Source organism: Schistocerca cancellata, unplaced genomic scaffold, assembly GCF_023864275.1.
Source record: "Schistocerca cancellata isolate TAMUIC-IGC-003103 unplaced genomic scaffold, iqSchCanc2.1 HiC_scaffold_603, whole genome shotgun sequence".
Lineage (NCBI taxonomy): Eukaryota > Metazoa > Arthropoda > Insecta > Orthoptera > Acrididae > Schistocerca > Schistocerca cancellata.
This window is the reverse complement of record NW_026046614.1, coordinates 1-14,684: the sequence shown is the minus strand read 5'-3', so window position 1 is coordinate 14,684 and position 14,684 is coordinate 1. Positions and strand designations below refer to the sequence as shown.

The following is a 14,684-nucleotide window of genomic DNA, read 5'->3' as shown; positions in this document are numbered from 1 at the left end:
TGGAAACGGCTGGCATGAAGCCATACACCATTTCTATGGTCGTCGTGTGTCTGCTTCCCTAGTCTATATTCTGCTGACGGTCACGAAACAGTAGCTATATTGCGAGCAGGACGGGAAACGGCCGCTCGGACAGCTCAAACTTGTCACGATTCGTGTGGAAAAAAATTACGTTCCGGTACCGGGAATCGAACCCGGGCCTCCTGGGTGAAAGCCAGGTATCCTAGCCACTAGACCACACCGGATGTGGCCGTTCCATTGGACCGTTCGTACGGTCGCTTGTCGCATTTCGTGTCGAGTGCCACGTCGGCGCCCTTCTCTCTTTGCGAGCATCTTTGCACATACTGACTGGCAAGGCGCGCACCTCAAACGTCGCAGAGCAATGCTTTTGGCTTCATGCTGTGCTGGAAGAAGAGGAAAAGGGAAGCTGTAAGTAGCAATAAGAGGAAGTAAACATTTTCCCGCTGAAGCGTTGAAACGTTGTGGATAACAAACAAGAAATACGATGGCGCCCTAGCAACAGCACCACCATCAGTCACAGAAAATTAAATGCCCCGGGTGAGGATCGAACTCACGACCTTAAGATTATGAGACTTACGCGCTGCCTACTGCGCTACCGAGGCACGGGTGAACCGTTTCTCCTGGAAACTGGGTAAGTTGCGTACCCAATATTAGACGTAGAAACACTGTACTTCCTGGATAACGTGTTCTGTTGCTACACGTTCATTGCCGGCCCAGTTGATTGCGGTGTTGCGGCAGCATTATCGCGGGAAAGCAAAATGATGCATCGGCCGGGAATCGAACCCGGGCCGCCCGCGTGGCAGGCGAGCATTCTACCACTGAACCACCGATGCTCGGGCCAGCGGTAACTTGACGCTGCTTCCCGAGCAGATGTCTCAAGGGAAAGTGGGGCTGCCGTCAAGCGCCGTAGCATTCTGTGCAGAAGACGCTGCAGACGCTGAATCCTGCACTGCACTGCACTGCACGGCACTGCTTAAAAATGCCTCCAGAACGCGGTCCTCTGCGTACTGTTGCGTCGCCGGCGCCGACTCTTGCCAAAGGATGCGAAATGTGCGCGGATACGCTGTCCGAATGCGTCTGGATGTGCTCCCCTAGCCTACCTCGAAATGCGCCTGCCAGGTACGATCACCTTCGGCCGCTGCCGACAGGCGGGAAGCCGACACAGCGCGGAGGCGGGGCGCTCGCTTGTGCGGTGGTGGTGTAATGGTCAGCATAGTTGCCTTCCAAGCAGTTGATCCGGGTTCGATTCCCGGCCACCGCAGCAGGCTTTTAATTTCGCGTATGAGTACTTTTGCCGCGCGCTCTTAAATTATTGTTTTTTTCCCCCCTCTTACTCGCTGCATACCAGCCCTTAGTGTGTCTCGACTTGTCTCGACTTTGCTCAGCTGACGCGAGAGCTGACGCTCTCAAATCGGCCTATATCAAAACGACAAGCACGATAAACGACTGAGAGAGGGGAGGAGAGGCGAGGCGATGGACACACAGCACGCCCCTTCATTTCACGGTGGCGTCTCCCTCACCGAATCGGGCTGTAGCTCCGAAAAGAAAAATAGGAAGTAAAACTGCCAATAGTACACTGTGTTCCCACGCGCTCACCCGCCCAAGTACTGACAAGGGCCAAAGTTGTTACGCATCGGCAATCAGACATTTTCTTTCATTTTCTCTTCATCGGTTGAGAACCAGTGTATTCAAAATATTATGCCCATTGCCGAGTGAATGCTGTAGCGCTTCCCGACAAGTCGGGTTCGGATCCTCTGTCAACTTCCACGCATGGTGATGATCTTTTGGTCATCACACTCGCCAGCTGAAATCGGCGCTGCCTTTTCGTAGTAGTAAAAGAGTAGTGGCCCGTGGGGGGATCGAACCCGCGACCTTCGCGTTATTAGCACGACGCTCTAACCAACTGAGCTAACGGGCCTCGGCAGATGCAGTTGCTCAGCCCTAAACTGGAAACGGCTGGCATGAAGCCATACACCATTTCTATGGTCGTCGTGTGTCTGCTTCCCTAGTCTATATTCTGCTGACGGTCACGAAACAGTAGCTATATTGCGAGCAGGACGGGAAACGGCCGCTCGGACAGCTCAAACTTGTCACGATTCGTGTGGAAAAAAATTACGTTCCGGTACCGGGAATCGAACCCGGGCCTCCTGGGTGAAAGCCAGGTATCCTAGCCACTAGACCACACCGGATGTGGCCGTTCCATTGGACCGTTCGTACGGTCGCTTGTCGCATTTCGTGTCGAGTGCCACGTCGGCGCCCTTCTCTCTTTGCGAGCATCTTTGCACATACTGACTGGCAAGGCGCGCACCTCAAACGTCGCAGAGCAATGCTTTTGGCTTCATGCTGTGCTGGAAGAAGAGGAAAAGGGAAGCTGTAAGTAGCAATAAGAGGAAGTAAACATTTTCCCGCTGAAGCGTTGAAACGTTGTGGATAACAAACAAGAAATACGTTGGCGCCCTAGCAACAGCACCACCATCAGTCACAGAAAATTAAATGCCCCGGGTGAGGATCGAACTCACGACCTTAAGATTATGAGACTTACGCGCTGCCTACTGCGCTACCGAGGCACGGGTGAACCGTTTCTCCTGGAAACTGGGTAAGTTGCGTACCCAATATTAGACGTAGAAACACTGTACTTCCTGGATAACGTGTTCTGTTGCTACACGTTCATTGCCGGCCCAGTTGATTGCGGTGTTGCGGCAGCATTATCGCGGGAAAGCAAAATGATGCATCGGCCGGGAATCGAACCCGGGCCGCCCGCGTGGCAGGCGAGCATTCTACCACTGAACCACCGATGCTCGGGCCAGCGGTAACTTCACGCTGCTTCCCGAGCAGATGTCTCAAGGGAAAGTGGGGCTGCCGTCAAGCGCCGTAGCATTCTGTGCAGAAGACGCTGCAGACGCTGAATCCTGCACTGCACTGCACTGCACTGCACGGCACTGCTTAAAAATGCCTCCAGAACGCGGTCCTCTGCGTACTGTTGCGTCGCCGGCGCCGACTCTTGCCAAAGGATGCGAAATGTGCGCGGATACGCTGTCCGAATGCGTCTGGATGTGCTCCCCTAGCCTACCTCGAAATGCGCCTGCCAGGTACGATCACCTTCGGCCGCTGCCGACAGGCGGGAAGCCGACACAGCGCGGAGGCGGGGCGCTCGCTTGTGCGGTGGTGGTGTAATGGTCAGCATAGTTGCCTTCCAAGCAGTTGATCCGGGTTCGATTCCCGGCCACCGCAGCAGGCTTTTAATTTCGCGTATGAGTACTTTTGCCGCGCGCTCTTAAATTATTGTTTTTTTCCCCCCTCTTACTCGCTGCATACCAGCCCTTAGTGTGTCTCGACTTGTCTCGACTTTGCTCAGCTGACGCGAGAGCTGACGCTCTCAAATCGGCCTATATCAAAACGACAAGCACGATAAACGACTGAGAGAGGGGAGGAGAGGCGAGGCGATGGACACACAGCACGCCCCTTCATTTCACGGTGGCGTCTCCCTCACCGAATCGGGCTGTAGCTCCGAAAAGAAAAATAGGAAGTAAAACTGCCAATAGTACACTGTGTTCCCACGCGCTCACCCGCCCAAGTACTGACAAGGGCCAAAGTTGTTACGCATCGGCAATCAGACATTTTCTTTCATTTTCTCTTCATCGGTTGAGAACCAGTGTATTCAAAATATTATGCCCATTGCCGAGTGAATGCTGTAGCGCTTCCCGACAAGTCGGGTTCGGATCCTCTGTCAACTTCCACGCATGGTGATGATCTTTTGGTCATCACACTCGCCAGCTGAAATCGGCGCTGCCTTTTCGTAGTAGTAAAAGAGTAGTGGCCCGTGGGGGGATCGAACCCGCGACCTTCGCGTTATTAGCACGACGCTCTAACCAACTGAGCTAACGGGCCTCGGCAGATGCAGTTGCTCAGCCCTAAACTGGAAACGGCTGGCATGAAGCCATACACCATTTCTATGGTCGTCGTGTGTCTGCTTCCCTAGTCTATATTCTGCTGACGGTCACGAAACAGTAGCTATATTGCGAGCAGGACGGGAAACGGCCGCTCGGACAGCTCAAACTTGTCACGATTCGTGTGGAAAAAAATTACGTTCCGGTACCGGGAATCGAACCCGGGCCTCCTGGGTGAAAGCCAGGTATCCTAGCCACTAGACCACACCGGATGTGGCCGTTCCATTGGACCGTTCGTACGGTCGCTTGTCGCATTTCGTGTCGAGTGCCACGTCGGCGCCCTTCTCTCTTTGCGAGCATCTTTGCACATACTGACTGGCAAGGCGCGCACCTCAAACGTCGCAGAGCAATGCTTTTGGCTTCATGCTGTGCTGGAAGAAGAGGAAAAGGGAAGCTGTAAGTAGCAATAAGAGGAAGTAAACATTTTCCCGCTGAAGCGTTGAAACGTTGTGGATAACAAACAAGAAATACGATGGCGCCCTAGCAACAGCACCACCATCAGTCACAGAAAATTAAATGCCCCGGGTGAGGATCGAACTCACGACCTTAAGATTATGAGACTTACGCGCTGCCTACTGCGCTACCGAGGCACGGGTGAACCGTTTCTCCTGGAAACTGGGTAAGTTGCGTACCCAATATTAGACGTAGAAACACTGTACTTCCTGGATAACGTGTTCTGTTGCTACACGTTCATTGCCGGCCCAGTTGATTGCGGTGTTGCGGCAGCATTATCGCGGGAAAGCAAAATGATGCATCGGCCGGGAATCGAACCCGGGCCGCCCGCGTGGCAGGCGAGCATTCTACCACTGAACCACCGATGCTCGGGCCAGCGGTAACTTGACGCTGCTTCCCGAGCAGATGTCTCAAGGGAAAGTGGGGCTGCCGTCAAGCGCCGTAGCATTCTGTGCAGAAGACGCTGCAGACGCTGAATCCTGCACTGCACTGCACTGCACTGCACGGCACTGCTTAAAAATGCCTCCAGAACGCGGTCCTCTGCGTACTGTTGCGTCGCCGGCGCCGACTCTTGCCAAAGGATGCGAAATGTGCGCGGATACGCTGTCCGAATGCGTCTGGATGTGCTCCCCTAGCCTACCTCGAAATGCGCCTGCCAGGTACGATCACCTTCGGCCGCTGCCGACAGGCGGGAAGCCGACACAGCGCGGAGGCGGGGCGCTCGCTTGTGCGGTGGTGGTGTAATGGTCAGCATAGTTGCCTTCCAAGCAGTTGATCCGGGTTCGATTCCCGGCCACCGCAGCAGGCTTTTAATTTCGCGTATGAGTACTTTTGCCGCGCGCTCTTAAATTATTGTTTTTTTCCCCCCTCTTACTCGCTGCATACCAGCCCTTAGTGTGTCTCGACTTGTCTCGACTTTGCTCAGCTGACGCGAGAGCTGACGCTCTCAAATCGGCCTATATCAAAACGACAAGCACGATAAACGACTGAGAGAGGGGAGGAGAGGCGAGGCGATGGACACACAGCACGCCCCTTCATTTCACGGTGGCGTCTCCCTCACCGAATCGGGCTGTAGCTCCGAAAAGAAAAATAGGAAGTAAAACTGCCAATAGTACACTGTGTTCCCACGCGCTCACCCGCCCAAGTACTGACAAGGGCCAAAGTTGTTACGCATCGGCAATCAGACATTTTCTTTCATTTTCTCTTCATCGGTTGAGAACCAGTGTATTCAAAATATTATGCCCATTGCCGAGTGAATGCTGTAGCGCTTCCCGACAAGTCGGGTTCGGATCCTCTGTCAACTTCCACGCATGGTGATGATCTTTTGGTCATCACACTCGCCAGCTGAAATCGGCGCTGCCTTTTCGTAGTAGTAAAAGAGTAGTGGCCCGTGGGGGGATCGAACCCGCGACCTTCGCGTTATTAGCACGACGCTCTAACCAACTGAGCTAACGGGCCTCGGCAGATGCAGTTGCTCAGCCCTAAACTGGAAACGGCTGGCATGAAGCCATACACCATTTCTATGGTCGTCGTGTGTCTGCTTCCCTAGTCTATATTCTGCTGACGGTCACGAAACAGTAGCTATATTGCGAGCAGGACGGGAAACGGCCGCTCGGACAGCTCAAACTTGTCACGATTCGTGTGGAAAAAAATTACGTTCCGGTACCGGGAATCGAACCCGGGCCTCCTGGGTGAAAGCCAGGTATCCTAGCCACTAGACCACACCGGATGTGGCCGTTCCATTGGACCGTTCGTACGGTCGCTTGTCGCATTTCGTGTCGAGTGCCACGTCGGCGCCCTTCTCTCTTTGCGAGCATCTTTGCACATACTGACTGGCAAGGCGCGCACCTCAAACGTCGCAGAGCAATGCTTTTGGCTTCATGCTGTGCTGGAAGAAGAGGAAAAGGGAAGCTGTAAGTAGCAATAAGAGGAAGTAAACATTTTCCCGCTGAAGCGTTGAAACGTTGTGGATAACAAACAAGAAATACGATGGCGCCCTAGCAACAGCACCACCATCAGTCACAGAAAATTAAATGCCCCGGGTGAGGATCGAACTCACGACCTTAAGATTATGAGACTTACGCGCTGCCTACTGCGCTACCGAGGCACGGGTGAACCGTTTCTCCTGGAAACTGGGTAAGTTGCGTACCCAATATTAGACGTAGAAACACTGTACTTCCTGGATAACGTGTTCTGTTGCTACACGTTCATTGCCGGCCCAGTTGATTGCGGTGTTGCGGCAGCATTATCGCGGGAAAGCAAAATGATGCATCGGCCGGGAATCGAACCCGGGCCGCCCGCGTGGCAGGCGAGCATTCTACCACTGAACCACCGATGCTCGGGCCAGCGGTAACTTGACGCTGCTTCCCGAGCAGATGTCTCAAGGGAAAGTGGGGCTGCCGTCAAGCGCCGTAGCATTCTGTGCAGAAGACGCTGCAGACGCTGAATCCTGCACTGCACTGCACTGCACTGCACGGCACTGCTTAAAAATGCCTCCAGAACGCGGTCCTCTGCGTACTGTTGCGTCGCCGGCGCCGACTCTTGCCAAAGGATGCGAAATGTGCGCGGATACGCTGTCCGAATGCGTCTGGATGTGCTCCCCTAGCCTACCTCGAAATGCGCCTGCCAGGTACGATCACCTTCGGCCGCTGCCGACAGGCGGGAAGCCGACACAGCGCGGAGGCGGGGCGCTCGCTTGTGCGGTGGTGGTGTAATGGTCAGCATAGTTGCCTTCCAAGCAGTTGATCCGGGTTCGATTCCCGGCCACCGCAGCAGGCTTTTAATTTCGCGTATGAGTACTTTTGCCGCGCGCTCTTAAATTATTGTTTTTTTCCCCCCTCTTACTCGCTGCATACCAGCCCTTAGTGTGTCTCGACTTGTCTCGACTTTGCTCAGCTGACGCGAGAGCTGACGCTCTCAAATCGGCCTATATCAAAACGACAAGCACGATAAACGACTGAGAGAGGGGAGGAGAGGCGAGGCGATGGACACACAGCACGCCCCTTCATTTCACGGTGGCGTCTCCCTCACCGAATCGGGCTGTAGCTCCGAAAAGAAAAATAGGAAGTAAAACTGCCAATAGTACACTGTGTTCCCACGCGCTCACCCGCCCAAGTACTGACAAGGGCCAAAGTTGTTACGCATCGGCAATCAGACATTTTCTTTCATTTTCTCTTCATCGGTTGAGAACCAGTGTATTCAAAATATTATGCCCATTGCCGAGTGAATGCTGTAGCGCTTCCCGACAAGTCGGGTTCGGATCCTCTGTCAACTTCCACGCATGGTGATGATCTTTTGGTCATCACACTCGCCAGCTGAAATCGGCGCTGCCTTTTCGTAGTAGTAAAAGAGTAGTGGCCCGTGGGGGGATCGAACCCGCGACCTTCGCGTTATTAGCACGACGCTCTAACCAACTGAGCTAACGGGCCTCGGCAGATGCAGTTGCTCAGCCCTAAACTGGAAACGGCTGGCATGAAGCCATACACCATTTCTATGGTCGTCGTGTGTCTGCTTCCCTAGTCTATATTCTGCTGACGGTCACGAAACAGTAGCTATATTGCGAGCAGGACGGGAAACGGCCGCTCGGACAGCTCAAACTTGTCACGATTCGTGTGGAAAAAAATTACGTTCCGGTACCGGGAATCGAACCCGGGCCTCCTGGGTGAAAGCCAGGTATCCTAGCCACTAGACCACACCGGATGTGGCCGTTCCATTGGACCGTTCGTACGGTCGCTTGTCGCATTTCGTGTCGAGTGCCACGTCGGCGCCCTTCTCTCTTTGCGAGCATCTTTGCACATACTGACTGGCAAGGCGCGCACCTCAAACGTCGCAGAGCAATGCTTTTGGCTTCATGCTGTGCTGGAAGAAGAGGAAAAGGGAAGCTGTAAGTAGCAATAAGAGGAAGTAAACATTTTCCCGCTGAAGCGTTGAAACGTTGTGGATAACAAACAAGAAATACGTTGGCGCCCTAGCAACAGCACCACCATCAGTCACAGAAAATTAAATGCCCCGGGTGAGGATCGAACTCACGACCTTAAGATTATGAGACTTACGCGCTGCCTACTGCGCTACCGAGGCACGGGTGAACCGTTTCTCCTGGAAACTGGGTAAGTTGCGTACCCAATATTAGACGTAGAAACACTGTACTTCCTGGATAACGTGTTCTGTTGCTACACGTTCATTGCCGGCCCAGTTGATTGCGGTGTTGCGGCAGCATTATCGCGGGAAAGCAAAATGATGCATCGGCCGGGAATCGAACCCGGGCCGCCCGCGTGGCAGGCGAGCATTCTACCACTGAACCACCGATGCTCGGGCCAGCGGTAACTTGACGCTGCTTCCCGAGCAGATGTCTCAAGGGAAAGTGGGGCTGCCGTCAAGCGCCGTAGCATTCTGTGCAGAAGACGCTGCAGACGCTGAATCCTGCACTGCACTGCACTGCACTGCACGGCACTGCTTAAAAATGCCTCCAGAACGCGGTCCTCTGCGTACTGTTGCGTCGCCGGCGCCGACTCTTGCCAAAGGATGCGAAATGTGCGCGGATACGCTGTCCGAATGCGTCTGGATGTGCTCCCCTAGCCTACCTCGAAATGCGCCTGCCAGGTACGATCACCTTCGGCCGCTGCCGACAGGCGGGAAGCCGACACAGCGCGGAGGCGGGGCGCTCGCTTGTGCGGTGGTGGTGTAATGGTCAGCATAGTTGCCTTCCAAGCAGTTGATCCGGGTTCGATTCCCGGCCACCGCAGCAGGCTTTTAATTTCGCGTATGAGTACTTTTGCCGCGCGCTCTTAAATTATTGTTTTTTTCCCCCCTCTTACTCGCTGCATACCAGCCCTTAGTGTGTCTCGACTTGTCTCGACTTTGCTCAGCTGACGCGAGAGCTGACGCTCTCAAATCGGCCTATATCAAAACGACAAGCACGATAAACGACTGAGAGAGGGGAGGAGAGGCGAGGCGATGGACACACAGCACGCCCCTTCATTTCACGGTGGCGTCTCCCTCACCGAATCGGGCTGTAGCTCCGAAAAGAAAAATAGGAAGTAAAACTGCCAATAGTACACTGTGTTCCCACGCGCTCACCCGCCCAAGTACTGACAAGGGCCAAAGTTGTTACGCATCGGCAATCAGACATTTTCTTTCATTTTCTCTTCATCGGTTGAGAACCAGTGTATTCAAAATATTATGCCCATTGCCGAGTGAATGCTGTAGCGCTTCCCGACAAGTCGGGTTCGGATCCTCTGTCAACTTCCACGCATGGTGATGATCTTTTGGTCATCACACTCGCCAGCTGAAATCGGCGCTGCCTTTTCGTAGTAGTAAAAGAGTAGTGGCCCGTGGGGGGATCGAACCCGCGACCTTCGCGTTATTAGCACGACGCTCTAACCAACTGAGCTAACGGGCCTCGGCAGATGCAGTTGCTCAGCCCTAAACTGGAAACGGCTGGCATGAAGCCATACACCATTTCTATGGTCGTCGTGTGTCTGCTTCCCTAGTCTATATTCTGCTGACGGTCACGAAACAGTAGCTATATTGCGAGCAGGACGGGAAACGGCCGCTCGGACAGCTCAAACTTGTCACGATTCGTGTGGAAAAAAATTACGTTCCGGTACCGGGAATCGAACCCGGGCCTCCTGGGTGAAAGCCAGGTATCCTAGCCACTAGACCACACCGGATGTGGCCGTTCCATTGGACCGTTCGTACGGTCGCTTGTCGCATTTCGTGTCGAGTGCCACGTCGGCGCCCTTCTCTCTTTGCGAGCATCTTTGCACATACTGACTGGCAAGGCGCGCACCTCAAACGTCGCAGAGCAATGCTTTTGGCTTCATGCTGTGCTGGAAGAAGAGGAAAAGGGAAGCTGTAAGTAGCAATAAGAGGAAGTAAACATTTTCCCGCTGAAGCGTTGAAACGTTGTGGATAACAAACAAGAAATACGATGGCGCCCTAGCAACAGCACCACCATCAGTCACAGAAAATTAAATGCCCCGGGTGAGGATCGAACTCACGACCTTAAGATTATGAGACTTACGCGCTGCCTACTGCGCTACCGAGGCACGGGTGAACCGTTTCTCCTGGAAACTGGGTAAGTTGCGTACCCAATATTAGACGTAGAAACACTGTACTTCCTGGATAACGTGTTCTGTTGCTACACGTTCATTGCCGGCCCAGTTGATTGCGGTGTTGCGGCAGCATTATCGCGGGAAAGCAAAATGATGCATCGGCCGGGAATCGAACCCGGGCCGCCCGCGTGGCAGGCGAGCATTCTACCACTGAACCACCGATGCTCGGGCCAGCGGTAACTTGACGCTGCTTCCCGAGCAGATGTCTCAAGGGAAAGTGGGGCTGCCGTCAAGCGCCGTAGCATTCTGTGCAGAAGACGCTGCAGACGCTGAATCCTGCACTGCACTGCACTGCACTGCACGGCACTGCTTAAAAATGCCTCCAGAACGCGGTCCTCTGCGTACTGTTGCGTCGCCGGCGCCGACTCTTGCCAAAGGATGCGAAATGTGCGCGGATACGCTGTCCGAATGCGTCTGGATGTGCTCCCCTAGCCTACCTCGAAATGCGCCTGCCAGGTACGATCACCTTCGGCCGCTGCCGACAGGCGGGAAGCCGACACAGCGCGGAGGCGGGGCGCTCGCTTGTGCGGTGGTGGTGTAATGGTCAGCATAGTTGCCTTCCAAGCAGTTGATCCGGGTTCGATTCCCGGCCACCGCAGCAGGCTTTTAATTTCGCGTATGAGTACTTTTGCCGCGCGCTCTTAAATTATTGTTTTTTTCCCCCCTCTTACTCGCTGCATACCAGCCCTTAGTGTGTCTCGACTTGTCTCGACTTTGCTCAGCTGACGCGAGAGCTGACGCTCTCAAATCGGCCTATATCAAAACGACAAGCACGATAAACGACTGAGAGAGGGGAGGAGAGGCGAGGCGATGGACACACAGCACGCCCCTTCATTTCACGGTGGCGTCTCCCTCACCGAATCGGGCTGTAGCTCCGAAAAGAAAAATAGGAAGTAAAACTGCCAATAGTACACTGTGTTCCCACGCGCTCACCCGCCCAAGTACTGACAAGGGCCAAAGTTGTTACGCATCGGCAATCAGACATTTTCTTTCATTTTCTCTTCATCGGTTGAGAACCAGTGTATTCAAAATATTATGCCCATTGCCGAGTGAATGCTGTAGCGCTTCCCGACAAGTCGGGTTCGGATCCTCTGTCAACTTCCACGCATGGTGATGATCTTTTGGTCATCACACTCGCCAGCTGAAATCGGCGCTGCCTTTTCGTAGTAGTAAAAGAGTAGTGGCCCGTGGGGGGATCGAACCCGCGACCTTCGCGTTATTAGCACGACGCTCTAACCAACTGAGCTAACGGGCCTCGGCAGATGCAGTTGCTCAGCCCTAAACTGGAAACGGCTGGCATGAAGCCATACACCATTTCTATGGTCGTCGTGTGTCTGCTTCCCTAGTCTATATTCTGCTGACGGTCACGAAACAGTAGCTATATTGCGAGCAGGACGGGAAACGGCCGCTCGGACAGCTCAAACTTGTCACGATTCGTGTGGAAAAAAATTACGTTCCGGTACCGGGAATCGAACCCGGGCCTCCTGGGTGAAAGCCAGGTATCCTAGCCACTAGACCACACCGGATGTGGCCGTTCCATTGGACCGTTCGTACGGTCGCTTGTCGCATTTCGTGTCGAGTGCCACGTCGGCGCCCTTCTCTCTTTGCGAGCATCTTTGCACATACTGACTGGCAAGGCGCGCACCTCAAACGTCGCAGAGCAATGCTTTTTGGCTTCATGCTGTGCTGGAAGAAGAGGAAAAGGGAAGCTGTAAGTAGCAATAAGAGGAAGTAAACATTTTCCCGCTGAAGCGTTGAAACGTTGTGGATAACAAACAAGAAATACGATGGCGCCCTAGCAACAGCACCACCATCAGTCACAGAAAATTAAATGCCCCGGGTGAGGATCGAACTCACGACCTTAAGATTATGAGACTTACGCGCTGCCTACTGCGCTACCGAGGCACGGGTGAACCGTTTCTCCTGGAAACTGGGTAAGTTGCGTACCCAATATTAGACGTAGAAACACTGTACTTCCTGGATAACGTGTTCTGTTGCTACACGTTCATTGCCGGCCCAGTTGATTGCGGTGTTGCGGCAGCATTATCGCGGGAAAGCAAAATGATGCATCGGCCGGGAATCGAACCCGGGCCGCCCGCGTGGCAGGCGAGCATTCTACCACTGAACCACCGATGCTCGGGCCAGCGGTAACTTGACGCTGCTTCCCGAGCAGATGTCTCAAGGGAAAGTGGGGCTGCCGTCAAGCGCCGTAGCATTCTGTGCAGAAGACGCTGCAGACGCTGAATCCTGCACTGCACTGCACTGCACTGCACGGCACTGCTTAAAAATGCCTCCAGAACGCGGTCCTCTGCGTACTGTTGCGTCGCCGGCGCCGACTCTTGCCAAAGGATGCGAAATGTGCGCGGATACGCTGTCCGAATGCGTCTGGATGTGCTCCCCTAGCCTACCTCGAAATGCGCCTGCCAGGTACGATCACCTTCGGCCGCTGCCGACAGGCGGGAAGCCGACACAGCGCGGAGGCGGGGCGCTCGCTTGTGCGGTGGTGGTGTAATGGTCAGCATAGTTGCCTTCCAAGCAGTTGATCCGGGTTCGATTCCCGGCCACCGCAGCAGGCTTTTAATTTCGCGTATGAGTACTTTTGCCGCGCGCTCTTAAATTATTGTTTTTTTCCCCCTCTTACTCGCTGCATACCAGCCCTTAGTGTGTCTCGACTTGTCTCGACTTTGCTCAGCTGACGCGAGAGCTGACGCTCTCAAATCGGCCTATATCAAAACGACAAGCACGATAAACGACTGAGAGAGGGGAGGAGAGGCGAGGCGATGGACACACAGCACGCCCCTTCATTTCACGGTGGCGTCTCCCTCACCGAATCGGGCTGTAGCTCCGAAAAGAAAAATAGGAAGTAAAACTGCCAATAGTACACTGTGTTCCCACGCGCTCACCCGCCCAAGTACTGACAAGGGCCAAAGTTGTTACGCATCGGCAATCAGACATTTTCTTTCATTTTCTCTTCATCGGTTGAGAACCAGTGTATTCAAAATATTATGCCCATTGCCGAGTGAATGCTGTAGCGCTTCCCGACAAGTCGGGTTCGGATCCTCTGTCAACTTCCACGCATGGTGATGATCTTTTGGTCATCACACTCGCCAGCTGAAATCGGCGCTGCCTTTTCGTAGTAGTAAAAGAGTAGTGGCCCGTGGGGGGATCGAACCCGCGACCTTCGCGTTATTAGCACGACGCTCTAACCAACTGAGCTAACGGGCCTCGGCAGATGCAGTTGCTCAGCCCTAAACTGGAAACGGCTGGCATGAAGCCATACACCATTTCTATGGTCGTCGTGTGTCTGCTTCCCTAGTCTATATTCTGCTGACGGTCACGAAACAGTAGCTATATTGCGAGCAGGACGGGAAACGGCCGCTCGGACAGCTCAAACTTGTCACGATTCGTGTGGAAAAAATTACGTTCCGGTACCGGGAATCGAACCCGGGCCTCCTGGGTGAAAGCCAGGTATCCTAGCCACTAGACCACACCGGATGTGGCCGTTCCATTGGACCGTTCGTACGGTCGCTTGTCGCATTTCGTGTCGAGTGCCACGTCGGCGCCCCTTCTCTCTTTGCGAGCATCTTTGCACATACTGACTGGCAAGGCGCGCACCTCAAACGTCGCAGAGCAATGCTTTTGGCTTCATGCTGTGCTGGAAGAAGAGGAAAAGGGAAGCTGTAAGTAGCAATAAGAGGAAGTAAACATTTTCCCGCTGAAGCGTTGAAACGTTGTGGATAACAAACAAGAAATACGATGGCGCCCTAGCAACAGCACCACCATCAGTCACAGAAAATTAAATGCCCCGGGTGAGGATCGAACTCACGACCTTAAGATTATGAGACTTACGCGCTGCCTACTGCGCTACCGAGGCACGGGTGAACCGTTTCTCCTGGAAACTGGGTAAGTTGCGTACCCAATATTAGACGTAGAAACACTGTACTTCCTGGATAACGTGTTCTGTTGCTACACGTTCATTGCCGGCCCAGTTGATTGCGGTGTTGCGGCAGCATTATCGCGGGAAAGCAAAATGATGCATCGGCCGGGAATCGAACCCGGGCCGCCCGCGTGGCAGGCGAGCATTCTACCACTGAACCACCGATGCTCGGGCCAGCGGTAACTTGACGCTGCTTCCCGAGCAGATGTCTCAAGG

At 53.9% G+C, this 14,684-nt stretch overlaps 38 non-coding genes across 38 annotated transcripts; 7 read left to right on the top strand and 31 right to left on the bottom strand.

Moving 5' to 3' along the window:
- Positions 1–170: 170 nt before the first annotated feature.
- Trnae-uuc (transfer RNA glutamic acid (anticodon UUC)) lies at positions 171–242 on the bottom strand. The gene has a single exon. It is a non-coding gene; the product is annotated as a tRNA-Glu (tRNA).
- Positions 243–547: 305 nt separating this feature from the next.
- On the bottom strand, positions 548–620 carry Trnam-cau (transfer RNA methionine (anticodon CAU)). Its single transcript has one exon. It is a non-coding gene; the product is annotated as a tRNA-Met (tRNA).
- A 160-nt stretch (positions 621–780) lies between these two features.
- Trnag-gcc (transfer RNA glycine (anticodon GCC)) lies at positions 781–851 on the bottom strand. Its single transcript has one exon. It is a non-coding gene; the product is annotated as a tRNA-Gly (tRNA).
- A 356-nt stretch (positions 852–1,207) lies between these two features.
- Trnag-ucc (transfer RNA glycine (anticodon UCC)) lies at positions 1,208–1,279 on the top strand. Its single transcript has one exon. It is a non-coding gene; the product is annotated as a tRNA-Gly (tRNA).
- A 583-nt stretch (positions 1,280–1,862) lies between these two features.
- Positions 1,863–1,936, bottom strand: Trnai-aau (transfer RNA isoleucine (anticodon AAU)). The gene has a single exon. It is a non-coding gene; the product is annotated as a tRNA-Ile (tRNA).
- A 199-nt stretch (positions 1,937–2,135) lies between these two features.
- On the bottom strand, positions 2,136–2,207 carry Trnae-uuc (transfer RNA glutamic acid (anticodon UUC)). Its single transcript has one exon. It is a non-coding gene; the product is annotated as a tRNA-Glu (tRNA).
- Positions 2,208–2,512: 305 nt separating this feature from the next.
- Positions 2,513–2,585, bottom strand: Trnam-cau (transfer RNA methionine (anticodon CAU)). Its single transcript has one exon. It is a non-coding gene; the product is annotated as a tRNA-Met (tRNA).
- Positions 2,586–2,745: 160 nt separating this feature from the next.
- Trnag-gcc (transfer RNA glycine (anticodon GCC)) lies at positions 2,746–2,816 on the bottom strand. The gene has a single exon. It is a non-coding gene; the product is annotated as a tRNA-Gly (tRNA).
- A 361-nt stretch (positions 2,817–3,177) lies between these two features.
- On the top strand, positions 3,178–3,249 carry Trnag-ucc (transfer RNA glycine (anticodon UCC)). Its single transcript has one exon. It is a non-coding gene; the product is annotated as a tRNA-Gly (tRNA).
- A 583-nt stretch (positions 3,250–3,832) lies between these two features.
- On the bottom strand, positions 3,833–3,906 carry Trnai-aau (transfer RNA isoleucine (anticodon AAU)). Its single transcript has one exon. It is a non-coding gene; the product is annotated as a tRNA-Ile (tRNA).
- Positions 3,907–4,105: 199 nt separating this feature from the next.
- Trnae-uuc (transfer RNA glutamic acid (anticodon UUC)) lies at positions 4,106–4,177 on the bottom strand. The gene has a single exon. It is a non-coding gene; the product is annotated as a tRNA-Glu (tRNA).
- A 305-nt stretch (positions 4,178–4,482) lies between these two features.
- On the bottom strand, positions 4,483–4,555 carry Trnam-cau (transfer RNA methionine (anticodon CAU)). The gene has a single exon. It is a non-coding gene; the product is annotated as a tRNA-Met (tRNA).
- A 160-nt stretch (positions 4,556–4,715) lies between these two features.
- On the bottom strand, positions 4,716–4,786 carry Trnag-gcc (transfer RNA glycine (anticodon GCC)). The gene has a single exon. It is a non-coding gene; the product is annotated as a tRNA-Gly (tRNA).
- Positions 4,787–5,147: 361 nt separating this feature from the next.
- Trnag-ucc (transfer RNA glycine (anticodon UCC)) lies at positions 5,148–5,219 on the top strand. The gene has a single exon. It is a non-coding gene; the product is annotated as a tRNA-Gly (tRNA).
- Positions 5,220–5,802: 583 nt separating this feature from the next.
- On the bottom strand, positions 5,803–5,876 carry Trnai-aau (transfer RNA isoleucine (anticodon AAU)). The gene has a single exon. It is a non-coding gene; the product is annotated as a tRNA-Ile (tRNA).
- Positions 5,877–6,075: 199 nt separating this feature from the next.
- On the bottom strand, positions 6,076–6,147 carry Trnae-uuc (transfer RNA glutamic acid (anticodon UUC)). Its single transcript has one exon. It is a non-coding gene; the product is annotated as a tRNA-Glu (tRNA).
- Positions 6,148–6,452: 305 nt separating this feature from the next.
- Positions 6,453–6,525, bottom strand: Trnam-cau (transfer RNA methionine (anticodon CAU)). Its single transcript has one exon. It is a non-coding gene; the product is annotated as a tRNA-Met (tRNA).
- A 160-nt stretch (positions 6,526–6,685) lies between these two features.
- On the bottom strand, positions 6,686–6,756 carry Trnag-gcc (transfer RNA glycine (anticodon GCC)). Its single transcript has one exon. It is a non-coding gene; the product is annotated as a tRNA-Gly (tRNA).
- Positions 6,757–7,117: 361 nt separating this feature from the next.
- Positions 7,118–7,189, top strand: Trnag-ucc (transfer RNA glycine (anticodon UCC)). The gene has a single exon. It is a non-coding gene; the product is annotated as a tRNA-Gly (tRNA).
- Positions 7,190–7,772: 583 nt separating this feature from the next.
- Trnai-aau (transfer RNA isoleucine (anticodon AAU)) lies at positions 7,773–7,846 on the bottom strand. Its single transcript has one exon. It is a non-coding gene; the product is annotated as a tRNA-Ile (tRNA).
- A 199-nt stretch (positions 7,847–8,045) lies between these two features.
- On the bottom strand, positions 8,046–8,117 carry Trnae-uuc (transfer RNA glutamic acid (anticodon UUC)). The gene has a single exon. It is a non-coding gene; the product is annotated as a tRNA-Glu (tRNA).
- A 305-nt stretch (positions 8,118–8,422) lies between these two features.
- Positions 8,423–8,495, bottom strand: Trnam-cau (transfer RNA methionine (anticodon CAU)). Its single transcript has one exon. It is a non-coding gene; the product is annotated as a tRNA-Met (tRNA).
- Positions 8,496–8,655: 160 nt separating this feature from the next.
- On the bottom strand, positions 8,656–8,726 carry Trnag-gcc (transfer RNA glycine (anticodon GCC)). Its single transcript has one exon. It is a non-coding gene; the product is annotated as a tRNA-Gly (tRNA).
- Positions 8,727–9,087: 361 nt separating this feature from the next.
- On the top strand, positions 9,088–9,159 carry Trnag-ucc (transfer RNA glycine (anticodon UCC)). The gene has a single exon. It is a non-coding gene; the product is annotated as a tRNA-Gly (tRNA).
- A 583-nt stretch (positions 9,160–9,742) lies between these two features.
- Trnai-aau (transfer RNA isoleucine (anticodon AAU)) lies at positions 9,743–9,816 on the bottom strand. The gene has a single exon. It is a non-coding gene; the product is annotated as a tRNA-Ile (tRNA).
- Positions 9,817–10,015: 199 nt separating this feature from the next.
- On the bottom strand, positions 10,016–10,087 carry Trnae-uuc (transfer RNA glutamic acid (anticodon UUC)). Its single transcript has one exon. It is a non-coding gene; the product is annotated as a tRNA-Glu (tRNA).
- Positions 10,088–10,392: 305 nt separating this feature from the next.
- Positions 10,393–10,465, bottom strand: Trnam-cau (transfer RNA methionine (anticodon CAU)). The gene has a single exon. It is a non-coding gene; the product is annotated as a tRNA-Met (tRNA).
- Positions 10,466–10,625: 160 nt separating this feature from the next.
- On the bottom strand, positions 10,626–10,696 carry Trnag-gcc (transfer RNA glycine (anticodon GCC)). The gene has a single exon. It is a non-coding gene; the product is annotated as a tRNA-Gly (tRNA).
- Positions 10,697–11,057: 361 nt separating this feature from the next.
- Trnag-ucc (transfer RNA glycine (anticodon UCC)) lies at positions 11,058–11,129 on the top strand. The gene has a single exon. It is a non-coding gene; the product is annotated as a tRNA-Gly (tRNA).
- A 583-nt stretch (positions 11,130–11,712) lies between these two features.
- Trnai-aau (transfer RNA isoleucine (anticodon AAU)) lies at positions 11,713–11,786 on the bottom strand. The gene has a single exon. It is a non-coding gene; the product is annotated as a tRNA-Ile (tRNA).
- A 199-nt stretch (positions 11,787–11,985) lies between these two features.
- On the bottom strand, positions 11,986–12,057 carry Trnae-uuc (transfer RNA glutamic acid (anticodon UUC)). Its single transcript has one exon. It is a non-coding gene; the product is annotated as a tRNA-Glu (tRNA).
- Positions 12,058–12,363: 306 nt separating this feature from the next.
- Positions 12,364–12,436, bottom strand: Trnam-cau (transfer RNA methionine (anticodon CAU)). The gene has a single exon. It is a non-coding gene; the product is annotated as a tRNA-Met (tRNA).
- Positions 12,437–12,596: 160 nt separating this feature from the next.
- Positions 12,597–12,667, bottom strand: Trnag-gcc (transfer RNA glycine (anticodon GCC)). The gene has a single exon. It is a non-coding gene; the product is annotated as a tRNA-Gly (tRNA).
- Positions 12,668–13,028: 361 nt separating this feature from the next.
- Positions 13,029–13,100, top strand: Trnag-ucc (transfer RNA glycine (anticodon UCC)). Its single transcript has one exon. It is a non-coding gene; the product is annotated as a tRNA-Gly (tRNA).
- A 582-nt stretch (positions 13,101–13,682) lies between these two features.
- Trnai-aau (transfer RNA isoleucine (anticodon AAU)) lies at positions 13,683–13,756 on the bottom strand. The gene has a single exon. It is a non-coding gene; the product is annotated as a tRNA-Ile (tRNA).
- A 198-nt stretch (positions 13,757–13,954) lies between these two features.
- Trnae-uuc (transfer RNA glutamic acid (anticodon UUC)) lies at positions 13,955–14,026 on the bottom strand. The gene has a single exon. It is a non-coding gene; the product is annotated as a tRNA-Glu (tRNA).
- A 306-nt stretch (positions 14,027–14,332) lies between these two features.
- On the bottom strand, positions 14,333–14,405 carry Trnam-cau (transfer RNA methionine (anticodon CAU)). The gene has a single exon. It is a non-coding gene; the product is annotated as a tRNA-Met (tRNA).
- Positions 14,406–14,565: 160 nt separating this feature from the next.
- Trnag-gcc (transfer RNA glycine (anticodon GCC)) lies at positions 14,566–14,636 on the bottom strand. The gene has a single exon. It is a non-coding gene; the product is annotated as a tRNA-Gly (tRNA).
- Positions 14,637–14,684: the final 48 nt, after the last annotated feature.